The following is a 13418-nucleotide window of genomic DNA, read 5'->3' on the forward strand; positions in this document are numbered from 1 at the left end:
CTGATGATTAGATCTATTAATTTTAATATATACCAATATACATAATATCCATGTAAAACATGTCATATTCTTCTATGTTATAGAGTCCTATAATACTAAGAATCCCCAAATAATATTTTACATCTTCAGGATAAAAGGAAATCAAAATTAAGATTCAGGAATAGCTTTTAAACAGGAGACTACAAACATAAATTATTCCAATCATGATTCTTTTTTGTTAAGCTACACAAGAATGGGATATTAGAATCTCCATTTATCTTAGAGGTACCTCACAGATTTAGTTTTTCCTGCATTCCTTACCTACCAAACAAGCATATCATGATCACTGGTAAAAGCAAAAATATAGTGAATAGTGGGAAAGTCCTTATGGAGAAAGGTCATGGCTGATGGGTAAGAACAGAAGACTGTTAAGTCAGGATACTATTATGTGACCTGGTAGAAGTGAATTTACTTCAATGGAAGTAAATTCAAGTTTCCTCATCTGCAAAATAAGGATTTTAGGTGGAGTATAAAACATGACTATATCTTCTAGCTCTAAAACTACATGAGAATAACAACATTCCCCTGCCCTTGACTAAGCTGAATACACATATATATGTGTGCACAAGCACACGCGTATGTACATTTTCTCTTTCTCTGCAGATAAAAATGAAAATGCAAAATAATGGAAAATATTTCCTCCTGGTTTCAATCAATAGCAATATGATCTCTCAGGCAAGCAGCTAGCAGGGATGAAGAGCATAAACTGCCACATAATTTCACGGAATATGAATTCTACAGACAAATTATGATTAACTTTATGTGTAAGTACAAATATAATATGTGTGTGTGCATATTGTGTAAATGGAATTAGCCTACCCTCAATAATAGAAGGTAGTTTTATATATTATTCCATCTTTGAATCAATACTGTATCTTGGTTCTAAAGCAGAAGTTCAATAGGGGGTAGTCAATGGAAATTAAGTGACTTGCCCAGGGTCACACAGCTAGGAAGTATCTGAGGACAGATATCAACCCAAGAACTGCTGTCTCTAGGCCATTCTCAATCCAGTGAGCTATGTAGCTGCCCCCCAAAATATGTATTTATTAAAAGAATATATATATATATTATCCTTTTAGAATGTAGTCCAAACTGTCTAAAATGTCAATAGTAAAATACTCTCCTCTGCCTTAAAATAAGGTGTTGTCTCAACTATACTAGAAATCTTTCTAGATTCTAAAATTTCTAGATTCTAGATTTAATATTCTAAAAGTAGACTGGCAAACAAATGAGAAACTACTTCAAAACTGGTCATTGTCAATACAATCTCAAAAAATAAGCTCTTTTATAATAGATTACAACTCATCTATAATTTCTCATCTTATATAATTCTTATGTATGATCTCGCATAGGTCTTCTACATGGAATCTCTCCAGTGTGGTGAAAATTTTCCTCTATGCCTTATTCTATTTCCTACATCCCAGTACTTTCTGGACAATAATGAAAGAAAGCCCTGTTCACTTTTGTAAAGACCAGTGCCCTGCTGTAGCCCTCTCTAATTCTCCAAAGATCTTCCAAAAACAGTTAGTTACTTTAGTATCAATGGATACAGGTTACATTATTTAAGTGAGGTGGCTTGAAGTCATTGAAGGGTATGTTCCATCCTTCCCAGTTCTAAAATTATTCTCTTTCTCAGAGAAAACAGTAAAATAAGGGTTGAGTAGTTCAACCTTCTCTTAACTGTTTATCATTATCCCATTCACTTTGAACAATGAGAGGTAGCAAGATAAAGTGGACAGAGGGCTGGCTGGAGAGATAGGAAGGTCTGGGTCTAGATTTCACTCCAGACATATATCAGTCATGTGACATGGGAACAAGCTGCTAGACCTCTAAGTGCTCCCAGCCAATTCTGTAAATTTCTAAGATGAAGTCTTTAATCTTCCTCCAAGCTGCAGTTTAGCTAAAAGGCCCTTTTTTAAAAGTCTCTTTAGCATCTATCACCAACCTCTTTTCATTCTAGGTCTCAGCATTGATACCATTTTTTATAGGACTGAACTAAAATTGTATCAATCCAAAGTTATCTGCCTCTGCTTTCATCTTCTATATATTTATTTTAAAATTGTGAGTTATCATAAAGTTTTCAGTACAGCTACAATGATATTTTTAGTTTCCCCTCTTTTTCTTACTGCTGGAATAATTTCTGGTTCTGTAATCAGAAATTCATCCTTGAGAGAAAGATTCTCATCTCTCTCAGGCAGACTTTAACTAAAGAATACTAGTTCCCATGATACTACCTATACTTCATATAAATCCTCTAAATTATGTTCTTCCAATATCAATAATACATATCAGCCTATACAGTCTGCTTTTCTTTCCTCCTATCTCATAGATTTTAAGATGGAGAAGTTATTTAAACCAAAGTCACAATTATACATACGTACGTATATATGTATGTTAGCAGCCAGTTATGGTCAGTATGTATGTATGTATGTATGTTAGCAGCCAGTTTTATGGTCAATCATATCCACAATAAAAAAATCTTATCAATTCTTAATAATTCATCTTAATAATAATAGTCTTAATAATTCATCACCTTTTGAAGGATGAGATTATCAAGGATTCCAACAAATGAAATTATCATGCCACTGAGAAATTTGTGATCTGTCTTCTTCCTCATAAGCTCATCTAATTTCACCTTTTGATGAGGTAATCACTAGCTGACAATGCTGCTTCAGTTTTTCCTTTTACTGATCCCCACCTAAATGTTCTATTATTCTTCCTTCATGAATTTATTTTCTGGATACACAATGCTATTACACTATTCTTTCTCTGAAGTCATTCTAAGAAAATAACTATTTGGTAGGCCTCTAAAACAGTCTTAAAAGGGGAAGGGAAGTATTTGTCTATTCAAAAAGGGTCATAGCTGCTTAACCTGTACTATCAAAAAAAAATTAGAAATAATCTGTATTTCCAAGAATTGGAGAATGGCTCAATAAAATTTTGGTAAACCAAGGTCTATAAGTATAGACATATATAAGAAGAGGCAGCATGGCAAAGTTGATAGAGTTGACCTTAGAAAAACAAAGATCTACATTACAGGTTAACCTGTATATGACTCTGGAAAAGTCATTTAACATCTCAGTGGTTCTAAGCAATTCTGTAAGACTACAAATAGGCAAGTTGCCACCTGATTTGGTGAAATTAATTTTCCTCAATGGAATTACCTTATACCAGGAGTTCTCAATATATGTTTTAAAAAATATTTTGGTGGTTCTATTTGAATATAATTGATTTTCTTTATAGTCCTATTTTTTATGTTATGCATTTAAAGACATTATTCTAAGAAGAATATGTTTCACCAGAATACCAAAGGGGTCCAGTATACTGAAAAGAGGTTAAGAACCCCCACCCTACACCAACATCCAGATGCCCCTCAAAAAATTAATGCAACAGAATGTTTGGATGCTATAAAAATAATAAAAAGGAATTACATAAGGAAGACAAGCTTCAGAAAGCATTAACCAAATCAACTTTCCTTCCTAAAGAAAGTCTAAATCAATTAATTGTCTTATGGCTCCACTCACTCCAGCTCTGACTTCTTTGTTCAATGATATTAAAATATAAGTTCCTCATGAACAGGAACAGTCTTGGTTTTTGGTTGTTTTATTCCTAGAACTAAGCACAGTGTTTGCCACTTAACAAGTGCTTAATAAAATTTTTTCATATGACAGATTTAGTATATGATCTAATTGGACTTTAGGCATCACCTAATCTAATCCCTTAATTCCATAAATAAGGGAACTGAAGTTCATGGATTTGAAATGATCTCTTCAAGGTTATACTACATGTTTGTGGTGAAGCCAAGGACAGCACATGCATCTTACTGCCATTCCATTAAGGGAAAATTGGCAAAAATATCTGTCTACCCTTTTAAGCACAGAATAGTGATCTCTCATGAAAAAAGGTACAATATTGAGGATTATGTTGCCACTGGTAGCCCATAGAAAAGCATCATCACAATGGTTACACTAAGAGGTGTTTCTCTACTACCAAGATAGGAGAACAAAAATTAGTGCCCTTGCATTAACATTACAAAGGCTAAAAAGGGGGAAATTTTTTGAAGCTCTATATTCAAATTATTTTTACTAAAATTATCTAGGTTAGAGTACTAAAGCATGGAATAAGGGGGGAAACTGAGAAAATATCAGACTATAATGTAACACTGGCTAGTTAGCATGACAAAAATTTACCTGATGGATGTCCCCTGTCCTTTCAGAAAGTGGGCCTCTCTCTTGAAAAATGACTATTATTATATGACCACGTAAAAATAAGTGGTGGGAGAGTAGTTGTTTCCACTGTCCTCTAATCTTACTATGGTTTTGAGTCTTGACTTAGTAAACACTGTAAACACTTATTAAGTAAATGCTTAGTAAAAACTTATTACAGCCTTAGTATAAACAGCAATATCACATGTTAGAAAATAATATTAATAATAGCTAATACAAGTTGAGAACAAATAGAAAAGACTATATTTTGAACTGAAACAGGCCTCCAAAGAAAAGGTGAGAATACATACAGAAGGGAAAGGAAACATTCAAATTGACCGCACATCTGATAAAACAGCACCAGAAACTAAGTAGTTAATTGTTTACATTTTATAACATTTTGCAGTTATATGCAGGACTCCATATTTTCTCATTTGATCTTGACAATTCTGTGAAGGAGTCTCATGGTCTCATTAAAAAGAAAAGAAAAATTTAATTCAGATATAGTAAATGATTCATGCAGGGAAGCAAGACAATGATGTGAACTCAGGTCTGAAAAATCTAGTCCTCCTTTCATTATAGCATGCATTCTCAAAAGGCAGTGATGCCAAATACTAACACAGCTGTGGCATAACAATTTGGAAAGTGTTAAATAAAAATCAGTGATCCTAGATTCCATAGACAGATACTCATTTGTATGCCACTTGGTACCCTAAGCTAGCCATCCATATCCAAGGTCTTGTTATGTTGGAAATTGACCTAGTATTTATAGATATCAATAAACATTAATAGAATATAGCTAATATGGAGATTCAGTTGTTGCCAGTTGAGGAGATGGCTGGATTAGCAGTTGAGGAGATCGACTAGAGACTGGTTATAAAAAACCCTATTTATTAAACTAGTTCAAAGAACAGGGAAAGGAAAAGGAAAATAGAAAGGTAGGATATATATTGATTATTGATCTATTTACCCTAATCTAAGATGTCTAAATAACAACCCAGATCCCACTTTCCTACAAGGGAAGTCTTTGTGATCACCAAGGGTGATACTCCTTAAAATTTATCTGTCTACCTTCTGCTAATATATAAATTTATCTGTCTACCTTATCCTAATATATAAACTTCTTTCTTTATATTGTAGCTTCAAAGATTCAATGTAGCTTTCTCTGTCTCTCTCCAGCTAGAGATCAATTCTGCCTGTCAGGTATCAGACAGCCTCCCTCTCAGATGTTGCTCTCTACTTCCCTCTGGTGGAGTTCCAGAGAACTGCAAACCACTCCTCTTCTATCTGATCAGTTATTTTTCCAACCTTCTCCAATATCAGAATGTTACCCAAGTTATCTACCACCAAATCTTCCAAACTGCTCAGAAGCAGTTCCCTAAACACCATTCCCCAAAAAGGAAGCTCTTTGACCAACCGTTTTTTTTCCTAAGGGTCTCTGGGAATCCTCTACCTCTAACACACTCAGAATTCTCTGGCTGCTTAAAGGAAAGATATTAAACTATTTCTTTAATCTTACTTCTGGCTAAAATCTACTATTAATTAAGCTAATTACCTATTAAATCTTTACAGACCAAAAGGTAAAAAATCAAATTATGCTGGAGGCTTAAGGGTTTCACTAGTCAGGCATTAATTTTTTTTAATTATTCAACTGTTTAAATTTCATTCCGAATTCAATTTTCAATTATTGGAATTATTATTGGAATTTGGCACTACAATGATGACTTATGAGCTCTATAATCTAGGACTGATATTCCCTGAATTGCATTCTCAAACTGTCAGTGAAGCGTGCTTACTGGAGTAATGGAAGGTAGATTTCTTCTTGTACTGCAGACATAATGACATATGTGGTTTGACTACTAGGCAGAGAAGATATGTGAAAATGTGTAAGCAAACCAGGTAAAAACATCATGTTTAAAAAATAGCACTTAAGTGTACTATGTAACATTCTATCTTGAACTGTGCTTGAGATCAGTGATACATAAAACAGTCTGCTCATATTACACAAACTTAGGCCTTTTTCCTCCAATCCAGCCCAATTAGCAACAGCATATTTCCACGAAAGAGAAACTAGACAACTGCAACATTTTTTCCACCAAGCAGACATGTCCCATTTTCTAAAATGAGAAGTCATTTCTTCTGACACATAACCTTTCAAATAGTGCACTTCACAAGCCACAGAGAAAGGTCATGGATATCTGGGACTAATAGTGAAAATAACACATCTCTTTACCTGCCATCTGCTAATAGCCACTTAATAGCAGAAGCAAAATACAGAAACCAAATTGCTAAATTATTGGACAGTTCCTTCTCTGAGGTCATTCTAGGCAAATGAACATTTGCGGGGGATAGAAAAACATTACTTTTTTGTCTGTAGTAGACAGATACTTCTTTATTATTGGAATGAAGCAGCGTTACTAATTTCTCCTATCTACATTAATAGAATTTTAATTTTTAAAAGAAGCTAGGAGGAACAAGGGATGGGGCATTGGACCTAATGTCAAGAAGACCTGAGTTCAAATCCTGCATCAGATACTTACTATTTGCATAATCCTGGGTAAATCCTGCATTTGTCTATTTTTCTCATTTATAAAATGGGGATAATAGAACCAAATTCCCAAGGTTGTTGTAAGGATTACATTAGATAATGTTGTTAAACATATGGCAAACTTTAAAGTACTATGCAAATGCTAGTTATTAAAAGCATGGTGAGGAGGGGGTTAACTCAGTAGACTGAAAGCCAGGCCTAGAGAAGGTAGGTCCTAAATTCAAATGTAGCCTCAGATACTTCCTAGCTATATAACCCTGGGTAAATTACTTAACCCTCATAATCTATCCCTTACCACTCTTCTGCCTTGGAACCAATAAGCAGTATTGATTTTAAGGTAGAAGGAAAGGGTTTAAAAAGAAATATTTCCATATCTATCATTTCAAATTCTATTATGTCACCACCTCATCAGGTCCTAAAAGAAGTAAGGAGAAGGGAATAAACATTTCTAAAGTGCCTAATATGTGCCAGGTACTATAATAATATCATCTCAATTGATCCTCGTGACCCTGGGAGAAAGTGCTATTAATATTCCCATTTTACATTGAGGAAACTGAGTCAGAGTTAAGTGACTTACCCAAGGTTATACGGCTAGTTATGTCTGAAGCTATATTTGAACTTGGATTTTCCTAACTATATAGCACTATTCACTGCTCTGCCTTGCTACATAAAGACCATTCCTGCCCAATAGAAGCCATATAATATAGTGAATTGTTCTAGAAGCAACAAATTCTTATTGAATTTCAACTGAGTTGTGAGAATACAAAATTATATACAGTTGCTGTCCTCAAAAGGAGCAACTGGTTGGCATAGATGAGGTCTAAACATATAAGGAAATAAAACAAAGGAGTAAATGCTAAATGGTCAATATAGATGTTAAAAGGCAGGAGTTCATTTTAGGTTGTAGGTATCAAGAAAGACTTCATAGAGGAAGTTAACTTGAAAAGGGCCTTGAAAGATTAAAAACATTTAGAGAAAAATCCATGAGCACATAAAAATGTTAGCAGAAATAAAGTATAGGGAGATAATGAATAGATTAATATGGCTGGTGCTAAAGACTTATGTAGAGAATTGTTAAGGAATAATATCCAACATTTAGGTTAGGACCAGAAAGCAGAAAGACTTAGGATTTTGGATTTATTCATAGACAATGAGAAGCCATTAAAAGTTTTTAAGCAGGTAAGTGACATAATTAAAGTGATGTTTTAACATTAATCTGATAATAAAATGTTGGATTGTTTGGAAGGGGAAAGCAGGAGCTCAGTTATGAGACCACGGAGATTGTCTAAATATGAGAGTATGAGAGGTTTTACTAGAGTAGTGGTGGGACAATAAAAAGAGATGGATGCCCATTCCCCAACTGATCAAAAAATATGAAGACATAGTTCTCATAAGAAGAACTGCAAAGCAGTCACAACCACATGAAAAAATATTCCAGACCATTAAAAATAAAAGAAATGAAATCCAAAATGACTTTCGCTTCACACCATATAAATTAGGGAAATGACCAAAACCAGCAATAGTCAATGGTGGAAGAGTCATGGAATTAGAGACACACTAATGCAGTTAGGGCAGCTACGTGACATAGTAGATAGAGCCGGGAATCAAGAAATCCTAGGTTCAAATTCAACCTCAGACACTTAACTAGCTGTGTGACCCTGAGAAGGTCACTTAAGGCAGTTTCTTCATCTATAAAATGCACTGAAGAAGGAAATGTACAAAACAATGTAAAAAATAAAAAATTGAAAATGAATACAATGAAACTATAAAGATCAAGTAGGGCTTGAATGAAGAGATATGAGAAAATACCTCCAATATATTCTTTTATGGTGGTGAGAGGAACAAAGGGGGTTACAAATTACACGTTTTCAGATTTTTTTCAATGTATCTATGAGTAGTGCAGATGTTTTTGTCACTCTGAAAAATACTATTTGTTATATAGAATGGCTCTGTGGGAAAAGTCAAGAGAGAAATGCATGGGATACTAGAGTGATATATGAAACAGAAGACATCAATAAAAACTTATTTTTAAAAAAGAATCAACCCTACCATCAAGATTCAATGTGTCCCAACTCTTCAGAAAACTTTCCCTTAACAATTCCAGTTTAATTATTCTCTTTAAATAACATGTAATATCTATATAAATGACATGGCCATTAGCAGATACTGCGTTATCTTCTGGGGATTGTCTACCTTATTTCCATCCTTTTAGCCATGATATCAACAAATCAACAAGTCATTCAATTTTCCCAGCACAAATAGTTAACTACACTTGGAATGCACCTCCTCATTTAAATGTGGTAGAATTCCTAGTTACTTCAAAGGATAATGTGGATGCCACCTTCATAACAAGGCTCTTCTTGACTCTCCAGTTCTTAACATTCTATCAGTTGAAATAAGTGTGTATTGTTTTATATCAATTTTTAAATCTTTATGTATTATACATCAGAGGTGTCAGAGTCCCAAAATGTGGACCAGATTAAAGCGTAATAGAGAAGTGTTTAACAAAATAAATAAAAATATAATACAACACAGAAAATGTTAGGTTGTGATTTTCTAAGTCAAAAATAACTCACAGATTAGTTTCTATTTGACACCACTGGCTTATATGAGGCTAAACTCTATCCTGCCCTCCATCCACTGTGCAATGTAAACATAGAATTATTTTTTTTTGTCTTTATATCCACAGGACCTGGCACATTGTCTTATAAAATATTTATCATAATTATTAAGATAAGTGTCAGCTGAACTGAAAGATACCAACTAGACTGTAAGCTCCCTAAAGTAAAATACTGAGTTTTATGCTGGTTTCCTCTATTGTTTCCAGGAATATAAATAGTAGGCACTGAATAAATACTTGTAACTTGTTCATTCACTGAAAATTTATTAAACTTGAAGAATGGATAAGACTCAGATAGACATTGATAAGGAAAGAATTCTATGAGCTAGAATACTCTGAGCAGAGATGGGGATTAATGACATCCAGAGAATGAGTAGACCAGTGATTCCCAAAGTGGGCACCACCGCCCCCTGGTGGGTGCTGCAGCGATCTAGGGAGAGAGGTGATGGCCACAGGTGCATTTGGGGGTGGTGAATAACTGTAAGGGGGTGGTGATAGTATTGACAGGGGGCACTAAGTAATATTTTTTCTGGAAAGGGGGTGGTAGGCCAAAAAAAGTTTGGGAACCACGGGAGTAGACTAATCTGACCAGAGAACAAGGTTTATACAGGAGAGAAGTGGAAGATAAGAATCAAAATGTCAGCTTGGACCAAATGGTAGACAATGGTGTTTTAAGAAGTATGTGATATGTGATAGAGCACAAGATGAACTAAAAAGAAAAGATCATGAAAGCAATGAGACATATTGGGAGACTATTGTGTTAGTCTAACTGTAAGGTGAAGGAACTTGTAATGTTTTTTTGTGCTTTGTATCCTTCAATATTCAATTTTGTGATAAATGCTCATCCAGATTACACTGCTAAAGACAGATTCACAGAATACAATTTTTTTAAATGGAAAGGTACTACTTTCCAAGATAATCTATCTCAATACATTCACTTTTTCCAAATAAGAAAACTGAGGATCAAAAAGGTAGAGAAATTTGCTCAGGGTCACACATTTGGTTTACAGATTTGATTCAAGTCACCTGAATCCTAATTCTGTGCTTTTCACATTATACCATTTTGGCCCTATATGTAACATAATTTTAAAACTCATATCAGAAATTGTGTACATGTCTTGACCTTTTCCTCCTCTATATTCTTCCCACAGCCAGATATAATGGCGAAAGAATCAAGAAAATGCAACCTGAAAAACAAAGTCCACTGCCATCAAAGGACTTATTGAATAAAATTACAATCAGGCTGGTTCTCGACCCAAGTCTGTTTAATGCCTCTGATAATTTATGCACTTGTTCAATGTTTATTCAATATTTACTGAGTGTCTACTATAGATAGGCATTAAGAGAAAAAAGGACAAGAGGAAGTACTAAACGATATGGCACCTGCCCCGACAAAACTCAGAGTGAATAAACATATATAAAAATACAGGTAAAATGTGAAATTAATAACAATAGTGATATGACTATCCCCAGAAATTCAATTTTTAGTTCCTGAATTTATTATTGACATTAATGACCTTAATTGTAAATTATATGGTTGTATAATATACATTCTTGTTTTACAATAGGGATAGTTTTCAAAATGGCACTAAACTAGCTAGTCAGATGATAAGGTAGGATTATATATCAAAGTGAATTTTCAAGTTAAAGGAAGAAATTAACAAAAAATTAAATGTAAGAGTACCTCACCCTGCAGAACCCCTTAAGAAAAAGATTTGAGAAGTCATAAAGGATGGAAAGGTAAAATCTGTGTTAATAGTATAATATAGGTGTTTGAAAATTAAGCATGGTACCAAGATACAGAAATATATTGTAACAATGAGGTCTTTAAGCAGAAGCCTATAACCATTTTGAGAACTTGGCCAACTATAAATAAATTGAAAAGAGATCAATGAAATGAAAACAATTTAATTTTTGGATAATACAACTTGTGAAGAAAGACCAAAGTAACTAAGGCTATTTTATAGAAAAAGAAAAGCCTCAATGGCGACAATAATTTCCTTAAAGTTTTTGAAGGGATATTAAATAGAGGGTACTTGGCAGCAGGCTTTCATTTCCACAAAAGACTAAGTAAATATGTGAAAATCAGAAAAGTTTAGAAATCATCTAATCTCCTCACAAAGAAGTTGAGGAAACGTGAATTGCCCAGTCATTCAACCAGTTAAAAGCTGAGTCATATGGCTCCCAATTCAACAGTAGCAACATACCACTCTGACATTGCAAAGTCAGTTTGTTCTGCTTTGGGATAGCTCTAATATTTGGAAATTACTTCTTCTCTATAAATTCTACCCATTATTTGAGTTCTTCATCTGTAATATAAATAGTTTGGACTAGCTGAACATGAAACATCCTCCCAACTTTAGATCTTGAATGCCATGGTTGTAGTTTGGAGCACCAAAGCTCCATAAAAGAGTTCTTCTAGCCTAATACCATCACATGATTCTTGAATATCAACAGTAAGGACCCAAGTACCCACTAAGTACCCAGGTCTCCTTTTTCCCTGCTCAACTTGGGGCTTTACACTACATAGACATCATAGGAGGTTCTACATTCCTAAAAAACAAAAATTGGTTAAGGGGGAGGGGAAAATGCACCTCAGGTATGAGCCAATCTCTCTTCACGTCTGAGGCAAATCTATTCATTTCCTAGTCATAGCTACTCAAAAGCTAAATAGAATAGTTCCTAGTATTAAACAAGATTTATCTTTTTTGATAATAGTAATTACCTCTTGCCTTCAAAAAAGACAAGTTTGGGGCTACTGGGGATTACTGCTGCCCTCCAGGGTCATCTTGAGTCAAATTTACAGAGCAGAATTTTGGCATAGTCATTAGACTATAAAACCAAAAACTGTATTTCACATTCAAGAGTTGCTTTTACATTTATTGCTCTGTTTACCATAAAGCACAGAATTCATTACAAATACATAAATCCTGAAATGATTTAGTTCTTAGTCACATTCTAATGTTTTCTTAGAAACTAAGAAGCCCTATACCTCCTACTTTTAATCATATTCCTTCTGAAGGGAATACAAATAGATCTCCTAAATATTTCAAACTGAGCTTAATAAATTATATCTAAGTTTTAAATGAAAAGCATTAAATGAAAAACATTAAGTTTCATGAATTTAAAAAACATTCCCTCCTTAGACTTTCAGCTTTTCATATCAAGTAATCATTTGATTACATTTAAGGTCAACAACTTGACTATTGCAGGTTTTTGAAAGAAAAGTCTGAAAACTCTCCCAGATGTAGTTTCCTTTCAACTTACTTGGGAAAGTGGAATTAAAAGTAAAATCAATTGTTGTCAGCAAGAGACCACAAACACAGGGTAGTCTTGTCTGAAGCTGCCTTAATTTTCCCCTTCTACTAAGTCCAGTCCCAGATCACTTAAGAGGAAAACCACAAAGGACAGATAATACTCTATGCCACTCCATCCCCTTTTATATACTCAGAGAGAATGAACATGATTGACATTATAATGCTATTTTATACAGTAATTTAAAGAAAGCAATGGTCCTTCTGTTTTATATTACTTACCCATCAGTATCACTGGGGGAAAAATCAACACCCACCAACTAGAATCTTAGAGTTAGACTTGAGTTCACATCATTTTTTTATTAGCCTAACATTTAAAAACCTGAATAAATTGAGACATGTTTATTCTCTTCTTGAAGAAAAGCATTCAATTCAAGATTTTCTTCCCTTTGCCCCTCCCCAATTACTGTATGTATAAAAAAAAAGGAATGATAGTATAATGCCTAGTGTAGGTGATCAAAACTTTCCCATTAAGAACTTAGAGCATAAATAATATGCCAAAAATACAAGTTGGGAAGCCTCGATGACTAGAAGATATCTCAGTCTACAAAATACCACCCATTTGGGTGGCTCTATTATACAATACAAATCTCATCATATTTGGGCCCATGAAAAAAAGTGTTAAAGTATGGAATTTTTAAGGTATGGAAATTTTTAAGGTATGGGAAATTTTTTAAATGCAGGAAGTAAAA

The 13418-nt window shown here is 34.0% G+C and overlaps 1 protein-coding gene across 1 annotated transcript in view; it reads right to left on the minus strand.

Annotated features, from left to right (window-relative positions):
- SNX29 (sorting nexin 29) overlaps positions 1-13418 on the minus strand; it is a 714032-nt gene that overhangs the window by 311536 nt on the left and 389078 nt on the right. The gene's annotated exons all lie outside the window — the stretch shown is intronic.

The sequence above is a fragment of the Gracilinanus agilis genome, chromosome 1 (assembly GCF_016433145.1).
Source record: "Gracilinanus agilis isolate LMUSP501 chromosome 1, AgileGrace, whole genome shotgun sequence".
NCBI classification, from domain to species: Eukaryota; Metazoa; Chordata; class Mammalia; order Didelphimorphia; family Didelphidae; genus Gracilinanus; species Gracilinanus agilis.